The following is a 21,115-nucleotide window of genomic DNA, read 5'->3' as shown; positions in this document are numbered from 1 at the left end:
AAGCAAGAGAGGCCCCCAGTTTCTAGCAGGTTTCTCTGCTGGACCCTCCAACAACATATTAGCATATTTTGCATTAAAAAAGGACTTGGAAAATGAATTAAATGATTGGCATGGTGTCTCAAAAGGTTTTTCCAAACTACTAGTAATTGTGCAGTTGTAAAATTCCCCCTTCCTGCCTCAAATACCCTGGGCCTGGCAGCCAGCTTAATCAGGAGGCTTTGTCCCAGGCGGGGGCATATTGCAAGGCTCCTGATACCCAATGATTGCCTGAGCAGTACCTGGAGACTTGCTAAAGAGAACCTCGTCCTAGTTTTTCAGCAGAGCTGGCAGTTCATTTTCCTTCCTTGCCGGGCTGAGATTTTACACCAATTCAAAACCTCTCTTTATGAGAGAGCCCGGGTCAGCCCTGTAACAGTCTGCTGAGGCGCCAGGCAGTGTAGACAGGATCCAAATCTTGACAACGAGCTAACAGAGGTGGAGCTCATGGATGGGTGCCAGGTCAGGCATTTGTGACACTGCTCTGGCCAAGGGGGCTGTGTGTAGGGGATGAGTGTGGTGGAAGCTTCTGGAACATGCTTGGGGAAATGCTCTTCCAGACCAACCTTTTCATTTTTCAGGTGAGGGAGATGGAATCCAGGAAGACTATTACTGGCCCAGGGTCACAAGCCATTTTTACTGCTCCGTGAGAGTAGAATTCAGATCCCCTGACTTTTAATCCACATTTGTTATTTTTACAAGTCCACAGAAAAGAAAAGTTAACCAGGAGATAGAGTGGGGGTTGGACAGGATTCCTCTGGGGAGATTAGAAAGCCTGAGATGAAGGAATTTAGAAAACAACAAGCCAAGGGAGAACCTTAGGCTTTTTAGAATAACAGAGGGTTGTTAGTAATTAATATAATTAATGCTGATAACATTTGTGTGCTTTCTCTGTACCAAGCACTGTGTCGTGGGCTCTACTTAGATTATCTAATTTAATCCTCACAACAGCTCTGTGAAGGAAGTTAGTACTAATATGTCCCTGTTTTGCAAACGAGAAAACCAAGGCTCAAGAGATTAAGTAAGTGGCCCAAAGTTACCCAATCTGACATCAGAATCGGGATCTTTAGTGGCCGGCTAGGTGGTGTAGTGATTAGGTTCACACACTCCGCTTCAGCCCGGGGTTCACAGATTTGGATCCGTGTCGCAAACCTACACACCATCTGTCAAGCCACGCAGTGGTGGCATCCCACATACCAAATAGAGGAAGATTGGCACAGGTGTTAGCTCAGGCCCAATCTTCCTCACCAAAAAAAAAAAAAAAATCATTAGAAAAAAGGAGAGAATCCACAAGTAAATGATTAAGAAATAGTAGTATCGGCCAACAGCCCCCTGGAAAGTATTATGAACAGAGACAAAATGAGGGAGAAAAGAGCTGGAGCACAGGAGCACTGGGGGCCCCCAGAAGGTTCTGGTCGAGAGAGCAGAGTGAGGTGCAGCGTGTGTGGAACACATGGATCTCTGTGAACTGTGCCCCGATGTCTGTGGGGAGAGCAGCTTTGATCTAAGGGCAGAAGCACAGACCCGGGGCTCAAGAGAGGAACGAAACAGAAATAGCTGTTTTCAGGAACTGGAGAGAGAGAGCAAGAATGCCTGTATATTATGTGCGTGTGTGAGGGAGAGAGAGAGAAGACACACACACACACAAGTCCGTGCACACGTACACAGCCCCCCCTCAGGAGGGACGGGAAGGGACAGTGCGTCCTCAGACCCGCTCAGCCTGCGTCGTCATGTGGAGTGAGGGTGAGAGTTCTGACCAGAAGAGAAAGCAAGACCTTAGAAAGACAGGGACGGCGTGACCCCGGCGCGTCTCCACCTGTGTCCAGCTACAGGAATTTTGGGAGATGCCACCCCATAACGCACCTCCTTTGACGGGAGAGCCCGTCTCACACTGCAGTGGGATAACCCTGGGGACGTGGACTGTAGGGGACGTGCTGAGGCCGCCCCGGCGGACGTGGGGCTGGGCTGCACTGCAGGGTCAGAGGAGGGGGCTGCCGCCTCAGCTGCTACCCCTTCACCGGATGGTGGATCGTGTATGAGAACGGGCTTCTGGAAGGCTCATGACGGGCTGTTCTCATTGGGAGCATAACCAAAGCGCAGTGGGTTTAGGCTCCACCAGGGTCTTCTGGGCTCGCTCTTCTTTTAGAGTATCTAGGAGATGGCAGATAATTATTCATTTATCCTACAAATTGAGAGTATTGATCTTTTTTTTAAAGAGTTATTAAAACATTGTATTTCAGCAAAAAGTTAGAAAACGTTTCCTTAACTCTGAGCCAGTGATTGAATGGCGATTACACAACTATTTTCACGGAGGCCATAAAGACTGTGTAATAATAAGGGTAGATGCTTGCGTTGGACAGTAGGGACACAACGGAATGTATGAAGTGTATCTGTAGTAGAGTAACATTTTTTTAAGGAATCCAGATATGCCCAAAGTCAGAGAGGTTAGATAACTTGCCCAAAGTCACACAGCTGATCAGTGGCTAAGCCAGGATTCAACCCAGACAGAGTTCGTCCTCTTCATCGCAACTACACTGCACTACTGAGGGCATCTTAGAATACATTTTCACCCCACATCTGCAAGTCCAAACTAATTTGTTTGACTCTGCGAAATTTGCATGTACACAAGACCTGTTAGCTTTTACTCTCATTAAAGAGCTTCAAAAACATAACTGTGATTAGAGTTGGGTGATAGACTATGATTGTTTTTTTGTACTTACCAAAATTTATTTAATGTGCTTATATTCTCGTTATAAGGATATGCACGTATATAAAGTCATAGAAATTAGAGAGAAAGTAAGGATAATATGAAAACTCTCCCTCCTCATTCTAGGAGCTGGGCAAGAAAGTCTGTCTTCTTGAGCTCTGTTGGCCATTGGGCTGCCATAACCTGGGGGTCTTATAAACAACAGAAATGTTATTTCTCGCCATTCTGGAGGCTGGAAGTCCAAGATCAAGGGGATGGCAGATTCGGCGTCTGGTGAGAGCCCGCTTCCCGGTTCACAGATGACCGTCTTCTCGCTGCATCCTCATGTGGCGGAAGGGGCCATGTGGGCTCTCTGTATAAAGGTTCTAATCCCATTCATGAGGGCTCCTGCCTCATGACCTAATCACCTGCCAAAGGCCCCGCGTCCTAATACCATCACGTTATGCCTTAGGAGTTACCAGATAAACTTTGGGGGCACACAAAAATTCAGTATGGCAGGAACCAAACCTAAAAGACTGGTTCCACCCTCTAGTGCCAAGGAACTTGGGCATGGAGACCAAATCTACAAGCGAAGTCATGTGACAACAGTTGCAAAGCCAGAGGTCCAGGAGTTGAGGGCTCCGAATTTTAAGAGAACCAAAAGGATACAAAATCAATGGCCCCGATGGAATTCATCTTGACAGGTTTTCCGGCTATAAAAGTTAAATTGGGAGTGGTGCTTTGAAGGAGCAGTGGCCCCAGACTGGCCAAAGGAATGGCGCAGACAGATGATGGAGGGAGCTCTGTCGATGCTGAGGAAGTGGGTCCGTCGCTCTAGACAGGGAGCATCTGAACACGCCACGTCGAGGGACTTTATCGTGTTGCCTTTTGAGTCTCACAGAACCAAAGGAAGCCCACCTGAGCAGCTGTGGCAGCCCTCTCTCTGATCTCACTCATTGAATAAGCCAGCCCTGCTGCAGCCCCCGCATCCTCCGGATGCCCACCCTCCTTTCCACAATAAGAACCAGTTTAGCGAGGTCACCTACTGGTCACCCCATTTGCATTTGGTGGTCAGAGCTGCTCAGGGAGTAATTCAGCCAAATTAATTTTGCACAGTCCCAGTGGATTTACAGGTGGGGAACGGAGGACAAGAATTTGAGATTTCAAAAAAAAAAACGCATTTCAGAAGTGCTGTCACATTAGAGCTTCATTTCAGCCCCTTGGGGTGGCCACCAAGTAAACAGCTTAATTTCCATCCCTGCTGGAGGTACAGAATGCAGCTTTCACACTTGCCAACAGATGAATGTCTCTTGTCTCTGGCGGTGCTTAATGGCTTTTAGTAGAGTTAAGGCTGGGAAGAAAGGAGCTGACTTCCTCTTATTGGGTAAAATTGAAACACCGGGGAGACAATTCCATTTCAGACAGACCCTTTCTTTCTCAGATTACTGATCCACAGCCCAGCCAACTCCCTTTCAGCTCATTCAGGTAAAATGGAAACAGAGGCCACCCGCCTTGGGGGGCAGCCTGTGGGAAGGAGGGGAGGGCACTGATGAGCTCATGTTTGGGGTTCGTCAGAGGAGAGATTTGCGTTTCTAGTAAGGGCCACATCCTGGTGTGTTTCGGCCCGTGGCTGTGCGTCCCTTCAGCTCTCCAAGTGCTCAGTTTGCAGGGACCAAGGGAAGAGTTCTCAGCATGAATAACTAGCTATGGGGAAGGTGGGGAACGCACAGGATGGTGGGGTACCCACGTGCGCCCGGTGCGAGCCTTTAAAATGGTGGTGTAGCAAGCTGCAGGAGCCTTGTCGAGCCTTCCTTCTGCGCCCGTCCCTCACATGCCCTTTGTCTACCTAAGAGAAACTTATTAAATGGTATGCTCTGAGATTTGGAGATTTATTGTCATCCCTCCGAAAAGAAGGAACCAAGCCTGTCTATCCAAGCGTTATTTATACAGCCGAAAATTGAGAAAAGGAAAACGATGTCCAACAAGAGGTGAAGGGTAAAATAATTCAATGATTAAATAAATTAACGGTTAAATAAGGAGTGGGAACCCTTACGTCATACAGCAAGTCTATTTAGTAAGGTGATAAGACAAAAAATGTTAAATGAAGAATGCAGGGTACATACTGTCTATATAGTTTTTATTTAAAAAAGAACACTCACATGCAGGTGGAAATACAGGAAAATGTTAACATAGTTAATCCTTAGACATGGAATCAGAGATGATTATTTTTTCCCCTTTATTGCTAAATTTCCTCCAATAGATTTTTTTTCTTCTGATTATACAAGTTAAATGTCGAAGCAGGAAACGATCAGATACCCTCATTTCTTTTGTTTGTTTTCCTTCCTTCTTTTTTATCTCCTGGCACGAGAACGGCAGCTTTGCTGTCGGGACCATCCGAGTCCTGCCCAGCCAAGCATTGCGTTGCTAACAGGAAACAGAGAAACTGCGGGCGCGTAGGACCGAACCTGAACATTTCTAATCCCCCTCACTGGGGCTCACTCCTCCGTGAGTTCATCTAAACCCTTCTTGAACTTGTTTATATTTTTAGCGGGTACAGTGTCTCGGGCCCAGCAAGTTTCGTGTGTTTTCCACCCTCGGTGTGAAGTGGGCAAGGCCTGCCCAACGTGTGTCCTCAGATGACCTCCTTCGGGCTCCACCCGGTCCTCCTTCTTTCTGAATCTCCAACATCGAGCGAACAAAACAAGAACAGCCGTTACACATTCGCCTTTAGCAAAGCCCCCTTACAGGCAGCGTCGATTTTGTAGAATTGTTGAACCTGGTGTGGAAGAGACCTCAGAAATTGTTTAGACCAGTGTTTTCCTTAAAGTCCACAGAAGGGGAGTCGGTATTTCCAGAAACCAGTGGAAATTGTACGGTACCCAGGATACGGTGGCACTGGCTGCCTAAAAATATCATGGGGCGGTGGGGGGGAGGGGTTGTTTTGGTTTTGCTCTGGGCTGGACTGGGATAACAATGGTCACCTTGTTTTGATCGGAAACTCCAACAGTTTTACAAACGCTTCCTTATTTTGTTAATGGAGAAACTAATTAATGTATGAGAGACAGAATCTTTTAAAATCTGGCATGTGGAGACCGTGGACATTGATGGGACTGCTAAGCGGGGCCAGGCTGTGAGGTGGAGAGGACAGAAGTATTCTGGCGGGCTTGACGGGTGAGAAAATGGACTCCAGCGCAGCTGCCTGCTCCCAGCTGAGGCGGCTGGTGCCCGGGGCACTGGACTAGAATCCAGTTGTCCAGCTTCAAGGCTGGGCTGTCTCCAGGGCACCTAATCTACCTCTCTGTTTCAACCAAGCTCCTGGGATGTGTCCTGAGAATAATTTAGCAGACTTTGAATTTGTGCATCCTCCAACTGTGGTCTTTCCAGACTGAGTCCTCAGTCTAGAAAAATGATTGATTATTTTCGTTACCGTTCTAGATCCTTCCATCTTTCCTAACTATGGAAACACAGACTTCCAGGTTCAGTAGAGTTTAGTAGGAAAGCAGGTGGACTCTGGATCCTGACAGCCTGGGTTCAGATCCTGGCTCCCCTACTCACCCGTCTACCATCCCAGGTAGATCGATTTCTCTGTGGGCATCAATTTTCCCAACTGCAAAATGGGAATAATGACAGAATCTGCCTTAAAGAGCCCTTGTGAGGACTGAACAACAGAATGAATGAAAAGTGTTTTTCGGGGGCCTGGTGCCTAGTACATCTTCAATAAAGATGAGTTGTCGCCGCCAATGGCGTTGTTATTGTTGGTTTTCCATGGAAGGACCACGGCTGGAACACAGTGCCGGCTGTGAACCCATTGTGCTTTCCTGCACCCATGGCAGTTACCCCGTTGGCTGAGTTGTTTGCCTCATCCTTTAGGGGAAAGCAATCCAATAGCTCCTCATTCACCAGGTACCCATTTTAAAGGGAGCAAAGCAAGGTCCTGAGGACTGACGTGACTTGCTCAAGGTCGCACAGCTCGTTGGGTCAGAGTTTGAGAAAAACCCTAAATCTAGAGCCCTTCACCCTGCAGCACCCTGTTCCCCCTGCCCGCCTCTCATCCCCCAGACCAGGAAAACAGGGAGAAGCAGATGTGCGGATCACGGAGCATTTCCTACGTGTCTGCCGCTTGGTTAGTCTCTTTTATTCAGTGGCTTTAGGTGCCGCTGTGGGTGGAGCACTGATGGGTCCTGTTTTGCTTTCCTCTCTTCCCACCTTGCCCTGGCTGTGCTCTGCAGGAGCCGCCAACCCCACCTGGGGACCTTGGATGGTGCGGTGGATGATGGAGACATAGGGGCCTGTGGAGGAGTGGGGAGTTGGCTCGTGGCTTCTTGGCTGCTTTGCAGCCCTTGTCGCTCCAGTGGGGCGTTCCAGGAATTCTCCGAGGCACCTGCCCCACTGAAAAGCTGCTTCCAGGTCTTTAAGGTCCCTCTACCCAGAAACCTCCCTACCTGCCTCAACCACCTGCTGAGCATCCCTTTGAGAGGTCAGACGTTGGGGGACTATGAAACTGAACGCGCCTCACTTCCTGCCTTCAAGGGGCTCAGGGTGGGAAAGGCAGGCGCAGACTGTGGATGGAATCACGGGGATTCTTGCACATACAGTGTACTGGGGGGCAGCATTCCAGGCAGAGAGCAGCCTAGCGAGGGCACCAAGGTGTCAGCTTGCACTTAACATGGAGTTGAGCACTTAATTGTTCTCCTGCTGATTTGAGTGTTTCTTCTCCCCCAGCTAGACTGTGAGTGCTTCTAGGCAGGAGAACAAAATGAATCCTGCTCTTTCTTGAACCCCTGCATTGGGCCGGGGGTGGGGGGTGGGGAGGGAGTGAGTGCTTGGAAAGCACCTTCAAATGTGTGACTTTATCGGACCTGCTCAGCAGCTTTGTGAAGTCAGACTTTACCCCCATTTTACAGATGAGGAAACTGAGGCCGTGAGAGGGTGACCTCGTGGCTCAGCTGAGCCTCCACTTGCACTCAGCTCTGAGGTCTGACTCCAGCTGCACGCTAGACCTCACCCTTATGATCAGTGCTGGGGAAATGGGCGTGGATTCAGTGCTGGACTGCACAGCCTGTTCTTAAAGACACAGAGGGAGCGAACATGTGAGCGTGGGCTCTTGGGGCTCAGTGGAAAGGGCACTGGCTTTGGAAGCGAGACCCCTGGGTCAAGTTCCAGCACAGCCTGAGTTGCATGGATGTGGAATAATCACTTCTCTTTGGGACTCAGTTTCCCTGGTAGGAAAATGAGAAGGTTGTAGGAGATTCCATTTCATAAATCTATAGCACTGGGATTGAGAACATGGGTCTTCAGCACTTCCTTATCTCTCGGCACCCCCAGCCCCTCCCCGCCCCCTCCATCCCTGGGTCTTTTCCTGTCCGCTTGCTTTTGTCTCCCCACCAAACCCAACCTGGAGCTCAGTGGAATCACCCGGGGAGCTTGTTAAAATGCAGACTCCCCAGCTCCCGCCCAGAACCTGATGACTCTGAATCCCTCTGAGATGGGGCCCAGGAAACTGCATTTCTCCGCTAAGTACTCCCAGGAAATTCTGATCATCAGCCAGACTTGGCAATTATTGCCGAAGCCCAGCAGTGCTCAAACTTGAATGGGCGTCAGAATCACTTGCAGGGGCTTATAAAACAGCCAGGCCCCACTGCCAGAATTTCTGACTCCATAGTTTGGGGTTGGCCCCCCAATTTGTGTTTCAAACAAGTCCCTAGGTGACATGGGGCACACACTTTGAGAACCACTGCCCTAGCTCCTTCCCTAGGTGGGGCGGAGCAGCCTCATCAGCGTATGAACCTTTTAACAGCGACCTTCGAAATTGTTGGGACCATGATAATAACAGCTCCTGTTTACTCTGCCACACACTGGAGGCCAGGCCCCATGCTAGATGTCTACAATCAGCGTTTCCCATTATTACAGATTGGAAAATTGAGGATGGATGAGATTAAGCAATCATCCGAGACTGCACTTCCTGCAAGTAGAACCAGGACGTTCTGGACAAAGTTCGGGCTATTTCCTTTACCCCATGAGGCCTCTCTTTGCTGTCTCAGCCCTCAGTGGCTCTATGATGGGAATTTCGAGCCTGGTTCAGTGAAGGGTCACCACGCAGGTGAGGGGGGTGGTATTTTTGGCTGGAGGAGGCTTTCATTAGTTCCCCACAAATTGTACCCTGCTGGTAATGGCCCGTGGCCCACACCCTTGGGACAGCACTTGCTTGCTGCTCGTCTCACCGTCTAGCCCACTTTATTAAGGGGACCCCTCCTGTAAATGGGGCATGTTACATCTCTAGCGCTCTGAGCTCCTTGGGTAAAAATGGTGGTCTGCTGCCGAGTCTTGGAAGACCCCCAGCCTGGGGGAGCTCCGCCTGGGTTCTGGCCTGGCTGACGTTCTGTTTGCCTGGAAGGGCCTTGGAAAAGAAATGTTGGTACTGGGTCCCAGGGAACACTCACCAGCTAGAAGTGGAGGAGGTTATGTCATGACTTAAATTCTTCCAGCTGGTGAGTCTTCATGGGGGACCTCCTTCCCCCGACTTGTCTGTTATTTCATAGGAAGCTCATTGATTTATGAAGAAATATAAAACACGGAGTAATTAGGAAGTACAGGTGGCTGTAAGGGCTTTTTCCACACTTAGCTCTTTCTTCTCACCATTCACCAACACACACACACACAGACATCACACTTGGGTTTTGTTTCAGTTATTTTTACTTCTGGCAGGGACCTCAGGAAGTCATCTAAGCCACCATACCTTTCCTGCAGCATCTCCTACTTCCTCTACCTGTTCTCTTCCCTCTGCAGAGAAAAGGAAGAAGGGAAGGAAAGAAGGAACCGCCCTCAAACATTGAGGGCTCAGGGTGGCCGGAGGCCTCCACGCAGTGGCGTTGGAGTGCTAACATTTCTGTTTTAAGAGGATAAACATGCGTGGGTCCTGGACAAGCTCTGTCCACACCGTTGAGGGCAGCTTGGTGGAGTCGGCTGACATTGGAGTTGGCACTGAAAGTCAACAGCTCTGGTCCAGGATCTGCCCCTGAACCGTGCCACCTTGTCCAAGCTTCACGTGGCCAGTCTGACCTGCCCATCTCCTCAGGGAGGTTGTGAGAGCCAAAGAGATCATGGATGTAAAAGCTGGAGGGATTCCAGGACTCTAGATGTTTTCCTTTACTAATGAGAATACCGAGGCCCAGAGAGAGGAGGCAAATTGTCTGAGGTTGCACAGCAAGTTCCAGGCAAGAGAGAAAGACTGGAAGTAATAGTATTGTCACGGTTGGTTGTCCTTGTTGCTGTTTCCTTCTGTGTGATTGTTTTTGCAAATGCAGAGTGAATTGACTAGAGAAGTGGAAGGGAAACGCTGAGAATCTCTAGCCAGAGCACCTTCATAAGCTCTTGAAACGGATCCCTTAGTGACTGAATACTCTTGTTTCTCTCTGTGTCTGTCTCTCTGTCTGTCTGTCAGTCACACACACACACACAAGCATGTGTGCACCCACACACATTTCTTGGTTTCAATAGCAAAAAGCCGATGGCTGCTCTTTATAGGAGAGAATTACACCCTTTCTCACTGATTATGGGGAAACCTATGGGGCATTATCTAACTTAACAGTTTAGAACATAAGACGTGAAGGAGCAAGACTTAAAGTTGAAAAGATTCTATGCCCAAACTGCCTTGCATTTTTGGGGCTTGGTGGCCTTGTACTAGCCTAAGACCCCATTCCCTATTTTCCACATTCTCCTCCCACAAATATACACATTCCTGGTCCCCGTGCCCCCAAACACACATAGGGCGGCACCAAAGAACATGGACTATTAAAACCGACAGAGGGGGGCTGGACCCGTGGCCGAGTGGTTGGGTTCGCGCGCTCCGCTGCAGGCGGCCCAGTGTTTCGTTGGTTCGGGTCCTGGGCGTGGACATGGCACTGCTCATCGGACCACGCTGAGGCAGCGTCCCACGTGCCACAACTAGGGGAACCCACAACGAAGAATGCGCAGCTATGTACCGGGGGGCTTTGGGGAGAAAAAGGAAGGGATAAAATCTTTAAAAAAAAAAAAAAAAACCGACAGAGGATCGGAACTCTATTTCTCACCAGCTGTGTGATCTTGGGCATGTTACTTAACCGCTCTGAGCTTCAGCTTCCTCATCTGGACAATAGTAATACCTCTTTATACTGTTGTGAAGATTGACAAAGGTAAAGCATAAAAAGTGCTTAATACAGGGACTGGCACCAAGGAGGAGCTTAAAAAACGTTATCTGCTGCTATTGAAAGTGTTGGAGAGATGTTGATGATCACCTTCTTGTTCTATCATTTTCATAAGGGAACTAACTGATTTTGCATTCAAATGAGATCTCACTATGGCTGCATAGTTCAAACTCTGATTTTCTACCCAGGGAAGAACAAATATGGTCCAGGTTTTCAGCACACCATAGCTGGGCTCTTATCTTTGGAATCCTGAGATTCTGTCTTGGTAGTTTTCAATACTACCTGTGTGTGTAAATATCCTTATATCTTAAAAGGATATAAAATTGCAAACAAAACATACAGATACAGTGGAATTGGAAACCAGGAAAACACAAAAGCCCAATTATAAATGGGGTAGAGGTGATGTTATGTTGCCCTTTCTAGTCTACAAAGCACTTTGAAACATTCCCGGCTCCTGGGGGCCTCACCACCCCCAGGAAGCTAGCTATAATTCTGCCCATTCCACAGGCCAGGAAATGGAGTTGCATTTGGCAGGTGGCACAGCCAGGACTCCAGTGGGAGAGAGGCTGATGCTGGGTGGGAAAGACAGGCAGCCACACCACGCTGGGCCTGGTAGGACGCGGTAAAGGAATTTGGGTTGTTCCAAGTGCAGGGGGAAGCCTTCTAAGGTTTAAGCAGGACAGAGTTGCAATCTCGTCTGTGTTTTTTGGAAGATTCCTGAGTAGAGGAGGAAAAAGCAAAAGTGGAACCAAGGAGGCCACCTGGGAGGTGGCTGTGGAAGTTTAGGCAGGAGATGACACAGTGCTCAAAGATGGGTTTGAAGATGTGTCGGTCACCAGATGGCCTTCCGGTGGATTGGCTGGGAATGTTGGTGGAGAGGGGAGAACCAAGGATGGCTCCCAGCTTCCCAGTGGGTTGCTGGGTGGTTGATGGTGGGCAGGTCTGCCGAGGAGCAGGTTTTGGAGCGGGGAGGGAGGATCAGGAGATTTATTTGCATTTATTTTTAGAAGAAGGATATAATTCTCCAAACGCTCTGCCTTCTGATGGCAAAGAGCAGGTCGTATTCCCTTGCTCCTGGGCGTTGAATAAATGCTTTCAGTGAGCTGGGTGAGCTCCGGCCCGTGGGGAGGCAGCCTGTCTGTAAAAGAATGCCGCTGCTGGCAAGGCCCTGTGTTCTGCTGCTGCCAGGGGAACCAGGGAGCCATTAATGACCCTTCCCAGAACGTTGGGCCCGGTACAAGAAACAAACAAAAACCCCCGATGTCCTACCTTCTAATGTTTCAGCCTCTGGGTAACTTTTTCTCTTGCCAATCTCCACGGGATCTTTCCTCCACTAACATTTGAAAGTGATTCTTTTTTTTTTTTAATGTTGTACTCAGGCCTTAAATAACCTTTAGCCTGTGGTAGCTTCTGAATAGATGAAACTTAGTAAAATTATAATAACATCAACAACAATAATAAGCTTTTGTAGAGTGCCATTTAATTCAAAGACCTCTTTTTATATACCTTATTTGATCTTAGCCTCGAGAAATCTCTGAGGTAAGATAAGTGGCAAGTTTAGTTCTGTTTGAGAGGCCAAGGAATGTAGTAGCCAAGAGCATGTAGAATTCTGATAACGATAGCATTATTCGATTAAAAGAGGTGAGGTACTCAGAACAGGACTGAGCACAGGAATGCTAGCTGTGGTTTTTATGATTAGTTTCTAGATGGGGAAACTGAGGCACAGTGAGGCTGTGATGTGTACACCCAGTAGTAGAGTCAACTCCAGGTTGGGTACACTCTGCAGTGTTCCTGGACGCCACTCTCAAAAGGAATCGATGTTCTAAAGGCATGTTTGGTTGGCCAGGAAGGCTGCTGCCAGGGCTGGGTCCCTGAGAAATTCTCCTTTCCCCATTCGAGCTTCCCCGCCTCTCCCTCACGGGTCTGCCTTCCACCTGAGGTGGGTGGAGCGCAGCATCCGGGATGGCTGTGACCTGTCCTCTCCCCCCTGCCCCCACCTCAGGAGCCCTGCCCTCTGCCCCTCAGCATCTGGTGGCCCCATTCTTTGAAGCAGGGTTCAGGCCCGCCTCCACCACCTTCTCCCCTGACCCCCACCCTCATGGCATCCTTCTCCTGTGGGTTTCTGCAGCAGAGCCACCCTGGGCCCCACGGACAGGCACATGACCTCCTCGGTCCCAGGCAACTCCTCATGTGTGAGTCTCGGCTTCACTGTCGGGTAGACGGGGACAGAGGCTTTGTCTTATGCCTTGTGCCGAGCCCAGAACAGACACCATGACATTATACAACTAACTTCTAAAGAATAAGAATCACTTCCAGACCCCATCTCTGCAGATGGCTGGGGTGCTCATCCCAGTGGTCCCCTGGGGAGCTCACCATTTATTCCGAAGGTGGCACCATGGCTCAGAACATCTGAGAACATCTCCGCCGTACCACATTCTCATCCTTGGCGTTGGCAAATCTCTGTCCTTTGAAGGTGGTTCCACCTGTCACATCTGTGGAACCAGGAGTGTGACTTCCCTCGGAGATGCAGTTGTGGGAAGACAGGTGGTCAGAATAAGGGGCAATTATACCATAATGTGCCCAGTGCAACTCTCTGCCTTATAACCTGACTCTGAAGACAGCTCTGAAGGACGCCTTCCAAACGTGTCTTCCACAGGGCCCGCGTCACTGAGATAAATGTGAAAGGTCTGTCTTGGGGACCTCGTTGAAACAATGGCTTGCTTTTGGCTGGGTCACTTCTGTGCGTTTATAATTTGCCCTCAAGACGTATTTTAAGGAAGAAGGAGTGAATGTCTGAGGACAGCCTCATTACCTCATAGCCCAAGTGTGTTTCTGAGAGACAAAGTGTGTGTCATCATATTTGTATATGTGAGTGCCTGTAAGAGATGGGGGTGGGGGGGCTGTTGAACGAGCCCAGACCCCCAGAGGCCGGCCGGCCCCCCGAGAGACAATCCAGCTTTAGATGCAGCCACAGTGCTCCCTCCTTTGCCCCTTGCCTTCCCTCAACGGTCCCCAAATTTGTTTCAGCCGAATGGCTCCCTCCACTGACCTGAATTTAATTATTTTATTCTTCGTAAATAGAACACCTCCCACTGTCCCCTGATTCCCACCCCCACCCCCAAAATTAACTGCCCTCTCCTCATTAAACGTTCTAAGCACACCGTTTCGTGTGGGGAGAGGCGTGGGCTCGCTTCACAGGCCCGTTTGTTCGCAGGTCCCACTGTCCATCTCTGTTAAAATGATGAAGATTTGACAAGGCGGGGGGCGGGAACAGGATGTTTTCTCCGGATTCCCAATATTTGTTTTTTGTGCAGTAAAATATTTTCCTGGGCATCAAAGGGAGAGGAAATGGACAATCTGTGTTTCTTCAGAGACCAATTTTAGCCGGCTGGAGGAGGTTCAGGAGCGGCCCACACTCCCTGCCCCCAGCGCTGCTCCCTCCCCGGTCCCCATGGCCAGGGTGCGATGGGAGCCAAGAGCTTTTCAGCGTGGGGATCACAAAACGAGGAGGTGGTCTTGAAATCCAGACCGTACGCAGTTCCTGAGTGATTGTTCTGAATCCTTAGGTGCCACTGAAATCTGTTTACCGAGGCCACTTCCCCACCACGGTCTCTTTGTGGCCATTTGCCTGTGGACCCAGCAGCCGTAAACTGAAATCACCAGATTGCATGGAATTGCCAGCAAAGCCGTGGATCCGTGTAGTGGCTGCCAAGAAGCATTGGATTGGATGGACAAGGGCCTGTCTGGGCTTTTCAAAGTGGAGAGGTGAGGGTTGAGAATGGGGAAGGAGTCCAGCATACCAGCTAGAGACTGTCATTCACCGGCTCTGTTCCTTGGTGTGGCCTTGTGGCTTTGATCTCCATTTCCTCCTTGGAGACCCAGGGTGAACTTACCTACCTACCGAGTGAGCAGCTCTGGAGACAGACATTCCTAGCTCTGCTCCTTGCTTGCTGTGTGACTTGGGCCAATTACTTCACTTCTCTGTGCCCGGTTTTCCTTGTTGTATTTATTAGTTTCTTGTGGTTGCTCTACAAATGACCACAAACTCGCTGGCTTAAAATAACAGAAATCTAATCTCTCACAGTTCTAGAGGCCGGAAGTCCAAAACCAAGTGTCAGCGGGGGCCCTGCTCCCTCTGGAGGCCCCTTCCTTGCTTCTTCCAGCTTCTAGAGGCTGTTGGCATTCCTTGGGGCTGCATCACTCCAGTCTCTGCCTCCATCTTCACGTCGCCTTCTCCTCTGTGTGTTTCTCCTCCAGGTGTCTTTTATGAGGACACTTGACATTGGAGTTAGGGCCCATCGGGATAATCCAGGATAATCTCAAGATCCTGGACTTAATTACACCTGCAAAGACTCTTTGCAAATAAGGTCATGTTCACAGGTTCTGGGGACTAGGACATGGACGTATCATTTGGGGAGGGGGCGGTCCATAATTCAACCCACCACGCTCATCTATCACGTCAAGATGATAATGGTGCCCACCACATCTTGGAGATTATATGAGTTCGTATGTCTCAAGTCCTTCGAGCAGTGCCTGGCACACAGCACACACACAGCGTTGGCTCTTGTCATAATCCTTGCTGAGCCATTGTTTCATCATCATCATCATCATCATCATCATCATCATCATCGTTGTCATCATCATTATCGTAACTTTCCTGAAGAAGCTTCCCAAACTTGACACATCCAAAATTAATGCTTGACTCCGAATCTTCAACATCTCAGTAAATAGTTACCTCTGTTTACCCCGTCCTTGAAATAACCCTGGTTTCTTTTTATCTCACACGCCATTCTATCTATAAGTCCTGTCTGTTCGGCCTTCAAAATATATCCCCAATCTGCGCGCTGCTTTCCAGGACCACCATGTCACACCCCTCCAGGGGGCGCCCCTCCCATTGTGGTGGATGCGAATAGCGCCTCCGGAGTTATATACACAGCCTGTGCTACAGCAGCCACTTGGGTGGTGCTCTTTGCCACCTCTGCCACCATCCTCCACTTCCTGCTGCCATCATCACTCACGTGGGTCCCAGATCCTTGCATTGGCTGTCGGCCGTCCTCTCAGCTTCATCACTCACCCGCTGCCCCCTCCTCCACTTCACGCACACACCCCATGACTGTACTCCCCTCACAGCTACTTTTTTAATAAAACATAGGTCAGATTCTGTCACTCCTCCGCCCCAAGCCCTCTGCTGGTTCCCCCGTCTCTCTCAGAGCAAAAGCCAAAGTCTGACAGTAACCCACAGGCCCCCCACGCTTCCCCTCTGCCACCTGGCCTGTGGCTCAGCCTCGAGCTCGGCACACACCCCCACTTGCATCTGGACTTGTCATCTTCTCAGTCCGGAACACTGTTTCCCAGCTATCTTTGTGGTTTTCTCCCTTGTTCCATTCAGGTTCAGCACCCCTATAAATCTCCATCCTGTTTTCTCTTCAAAGCACATATTGCGACTTGACGTGGGATGTTTATTTGCTTGTCAGATTGTCTGCTTTCCCCATCACTCTCGGCTCCGTGAAGGGAGGGACTTTGTTTTCATGGCTGCTGCTGAATCCCCAGCACCTGGAATGTGTTCGGCACTTGAGCAGCCTTTCCTGGACGAGGGAATTCTTGTGGGTCACGCTCTGGCTTCGTATGCATCACCTCACATCTCCCATCAACCAGTGAGGTCTGTGTTGTTACATCTTCATTGGTCGGGGGCGCCAAGAGAGTAAATAAATGTCACTGGGCAACCTAAACGGTGAGCGGGAGCAGCAGGATTGAACCGACTAGTCTTACTCCAGAACACACTTTCTGAGTCACCATCTGTCACGAGGCAGAAATGAGAGACTGGGGGTGAGAGACCTTTGGAAATGGGAATGCGGTGCACGAAAGTACCTGAACGACAGTAGCCGTGCCCGTGACATCTAAGCAGATTGCTCCAAGTTGATCTGGGTCTCCCTCCTGTTTAATTTTTAAAATTGAGAACTATTTTTGCTGCCTCCCTGGATGATGCAATGTGAGGTGGTAAGAAAGGTGCTTATGAAGCATCCTTGCTCTATTCAGTTACTGTCAGATTTTGGTGGCCCAGAATGTTCCAGAAATGGGGCGTGGAAGCTGCATGAATGTGTCCTTTATTCAAAAACAGGTCAGTCACTTCTGCCTTTAGTAAACATGGCGTATCAGTTAGAATCAAATATTTCAGTGTGGGGCTGTGCAAAGAGCACTAGAGGGGTCAAAAGACGCATTCCCAACTCTGCCGCTAAATACCCCGTGGACTTAATAAGAGTAACTCTTATTCTCTGAGTCCTCCAGGTGCTGGCATGTTCCAAGTACTTTATACTTATTAACTCATTTAATTCCTAAACCACTGTTGGGAATAAGTATTCTTATTAACTCCAGTTCATCTGAGCTATAGACACACAGAGATGTTAAGTAACTTGGCCAAAGTCACACAGCTACTAACCAGCAGAGCCAGGACGTGAACTCAGGCCATCTGTCTCCTGAGGACAAGTTTTAACCAATTCTCTTTTGTGACTCTCAGCTTCATCTGTAAATTGTGGGGAAGGCATCCAGTCATATTTTCCAGCTTGAAAAATCTGTGCTTTTGAGGCTGAGAATCTGGTAGCAGTTTTGAGTCATTAGTGTGAATGCAAAAAGAGTGGGAGTCTGGGATTGTCCGGAAGCAGGACTGAGCTGAGCATGTCACAAGGAAAGGTCCAAGATACAGCTTCCTTTCTATCGATTTCTTGCTGGCTTCTTGCTGTCCTGCCATTTGCTACTTTTCTTGCCATGACAGTTTATTTAAATAAGAGCCCGCAGGTGCATCTCTGCCCCCGGATATCTTTCCCCCTCTGTGTGGGAAAAGGAAAATGAAACCCTTATGGTTGCCTGGTGTTTCTTAACTCCAAAGCACCCTCACTTCTCTTTTCTCATTTAATTCACACAGAAACCTTGTGTGGACAGGAAGGGGGAGTCCCATTTTACAGACGAGGAAACAGAGGTTGAGAAAGCTGGTCTTCAGGTCACAGCTACCTCCTCCTGCCTCCTACGAGCATTTCCTGGTCCCTCCTCAGGGTTTTTCTTACTTTGCTGTAATAATCTTAGCACACACCGCCTTCGATTGCTCCCACACTGTTGCCACCCTTAGATGAGTAAGAAATGCCCATTGTAAGGATAGCTGTCCTTCATGGAGTGCCTGTATGTGCCTGGAACTGTGGTGTCGTGGCTTTTCACGTTCTATTTCCTTCTAATCCCTACCATGCCCCTTTCAGATATGTAGCGTTATGGTGCCCATTTTACAGATGAAGGGCCTGAGGCCACACAGCCCCAAGCTGACGCTTGCCTACAGTCACATAGCTCTAGGAAGTGGTAAACTCAGCATCCACATGCATTAACACAGATCGCCTGGTTAGAGGACTCCTAGTCGTGACTCCTGGATGGGACAATGTCCAAACTCCTTGGCGTGGTGTTCAGGCCCCTGTGCCCCCTGCATCTGCCCCTCCAGCACATGTACTAGCTCCACCAACCGCTACCTACTGCTCAGGCCAGGCCTTTTCTGTGGACCTCGCCCCCGTGCTCCCCTCCTTGGAATGCACATCCCCACCCCACTTCTAACTGGTGACTTTCCATCCATCCTTCGTGGACCAGGCCAGAGCCACCTCTCCATGCAGCCTTCTCTGACTCCCCATCTCCCACACCCTTCTCCTCGCCCCAGTGTCACTCTGCCCCGCTCTTCATGAGAGCATGGCTCACACGGTGTCACTGGCACCTAACACAGCCTGTGGATCCGAGGGACATAGGGCAGCAGGGAATGGTGTGGCTTGTGGAAGGACCAGAGAATGTGTGCCCCCCCCAAGGGCATTCTGATTTCTCATATTTTAAAACACCATGCCAGCCCAGCAAGACAACTTTGTGGCCAGTATTTGAACCATGAGCCACCAGGTGGAGACTCCTAGGAGCTCCTCAGGATTCTTGTGCTTCTCTACATTGTCAGTGCTTAAATGAGGGAGGGAGGGAAGAATTTACCTTCCTAGTCTTGGCAAATTTAGCTTCCATAAAACACAGTGTATCAGTCTTCTCAGGCCACCATAACAAAATACCATGGAATGGGCAGCTTACACAAGAGGAATTTAGTTTCTCACAGTTCTGGAGGCTGGAAGTCCAAGATCAAGGTTCCAGCCCATTCTGTTTCTGGTGAGGATTCTCTTCCTCGCTTGCATGTGACCAGCGTCTTGCTGTGTCCTCACACGGCCCTTCCTCAGTGCATGCACACACACAGAGAAAGTTCTCTGGCATCTCTTCTTATAAGGACGCTAATCCTGTGGGGCAGGGCCCCAGCATTATGACCTCATTTAACCTTAACTGCTCCCATAGAGGTCTCCTCTCTGAATACAGCCACACTGGGGGTGAGGGCTTCACCATGTGCGTTTCCAGTGGAGGCACATTCAGTCTGTAATATGTGGCATTCCAGATCATTCAGTCCACAAGTATTTCCTGTGTCCTCACTATGGGGCTTCCAGAAACATTGAAGGCAAGCAGCAGAGTCCACTGGTCAAAAGCGAGGGCTTTCCTATCAGCCAAATTCAAATCTGACACCTGACTCCTCCTCTTACTCACCAAGTGACCTTACACAACCTGCTCAACTTCTCTGAGCCTCCGATTTCTCACTGTGAAATGGGGACGGTGACACCAACCGCACCGGGATTGTGTGAGGATTAGGTGAGACGAATGCACATCCACGGTGCCTGGTAGCTCTCATCGCTGCAGCTGGGGAACATTTATTGAGCACCTACTCTGTGTTGGGCACTCCACTGGGTGCTGGGAATCCAGTGGTGATCAGGGTGGAGCGGATCCCTTGTTCTCATTCTTACTGGAAGAGCCAGATCATAAACAAGTAAATATGTGATCGGATAACAAACAAGTCAATAATTCAAGAATGGGACAAGGGCTATAAGGAAATAAAACAGGTGGTAAAATAAGGGCAGCAGGGGAGGAGGCCTCCCTGGGGGAGGTGACTTTGACAGGAAGCTGACAGCCACACAAAGACTCAGGGCAGAGTATTCCGGGTGGGGGAACAGCAAGCATGAAGGCCTGAGGGTAGGCACACGCAGCGTCTGAGGGAGCTGTTAATGTTTGTTGTGACTGTTGTGGTTGTCATTGCCTGTGGCCCTTGTGGGGACGCATGACCTCTGCCCAGCCCTCCGGGGTGTAGTGGCCAGGAAACTGGGCTTTCAGAGGAGAGCAGCTCCCTGAGGACATGAGAGGTCGGGAAGGCCCGTTGGAGCAGGGACCAGGGCAGAGGAGGATGTGTGGGGAGGGAGGCGAGCATTCCAGGGGCAATTTGGTTGAAGAGCCTGGTATCTGGGGGACCCTGGAAGACTATCCAGGCCCAGGCCGGTTCTGAGAGAAATGCCAGGCCGGGAGACCCGAGGTGCCATTCAAATGACCTCAGCATCAGCTGACAAGGGCGGCGGCAGCCTCCGCTGTCACGGCAGGCTAGCCAGGTTGTCAGTTCGAGAGAATGTGCTCTCCACTCACGATGTAAGGCCCTGGGCGGAAATCCAGTGGTGTGAGTCACAACCAGATGTCCATCTTGTCAGGGAAAACCATGGCCACGGAGAACTGGTCATGGTTTCCTGGAAACTTCCGGAGCCAAGGGCGAGCAGGATCCCTGAGGATAGGAGGCAGCCACAGCTGAGAGAGCGGGGCGTGCTGGGAGGGCTGGGTGCAGGTGGGCAGCCCGGGGCTCCACTCTCAGGCTCTCTGGTTTCGCCTTCCCGGACCCCTTGGGACATCAGAGCCTGATGCCAGTGGGCTAGCAGAGGCATGTTTGGGTCCTCTGTGTCCCCTTCCAAGCTTGCCTGGAGCTTGCTGGCCTTCTCACAGAGGTCGGCATGCCCCTTGAGGAGCGGATGTTGGGAGAACAGCTAGAGTGGGAGATGGGACTCCTGCTTCCCCATCCCGCAAACTTGGGTTCGAATCCAAGGTCTCCCAAGGCTGCAGCTTCCCTGGCCCTTGTTCTCTCATCTACAAATCTATGGGATGAATTGGGAGCTCTCCAAGGTTCCGCCTCGCTGGAACATGCAGGAACTTCCTTCATTTTCCTTCTTACAGATAGGAGAAACGGAGGCCCATGAGCCAAGGGGCTTGCTCAGAGCAACCTCACTGGAGATGTTCCCACTGAGGGAATCAGAACCAGAACCGAATCAGAACCAGGATGGGAACTCCCAGGGCCATT

At 49.9% G+C, this 21,115-nt stretch overlaps 1 protein-coding gene across 5 annotated transcripts in view; it reads left to right on the top strand.

Annotated features, from left to right (window-relative positions):
• ZHX2 (zinc fingers and homeoboxes 2) overlaps positions 1 to 21,115 on the top strand; it is a 152,224-nt gene that overhangs the window by 41,157 nt on the left and 89,952 nt on the right. The window contains exon 2 of one of the 5 annotated variants that reach the window (XM_046642012.1): positions 14,472 to 14,670. The exons of the other annotated variants lie outside the window; for them this stretch is intronic. The gene's annotated coding sequence lies outside the window, so the exon portion shown is untranslated. The remainder of the gene's footprint in view (positions 1 to 14,471; positions 14,671 to 21,115) is intronic. 5 annotated transcript variants of the gene reach the window in all.

Source organism: Equus quagga, chromosome 16 (genome assembly GCF_021613505.1).
Source record: "Equus quagga isolate Etosha38 chromosome 16, UCLA_HA_Equagga_1.0, whole genome shotgun sequence".
Classification (NCBI taxonomy): Eukaryota; Metazoa; Chordata; class Mammalia; order Perissodactyla; family Equidae; genus Equus; species Equus quagga.
This window is presented reverse-complemented; position numbering and strand designations above follow the sequence as displayed.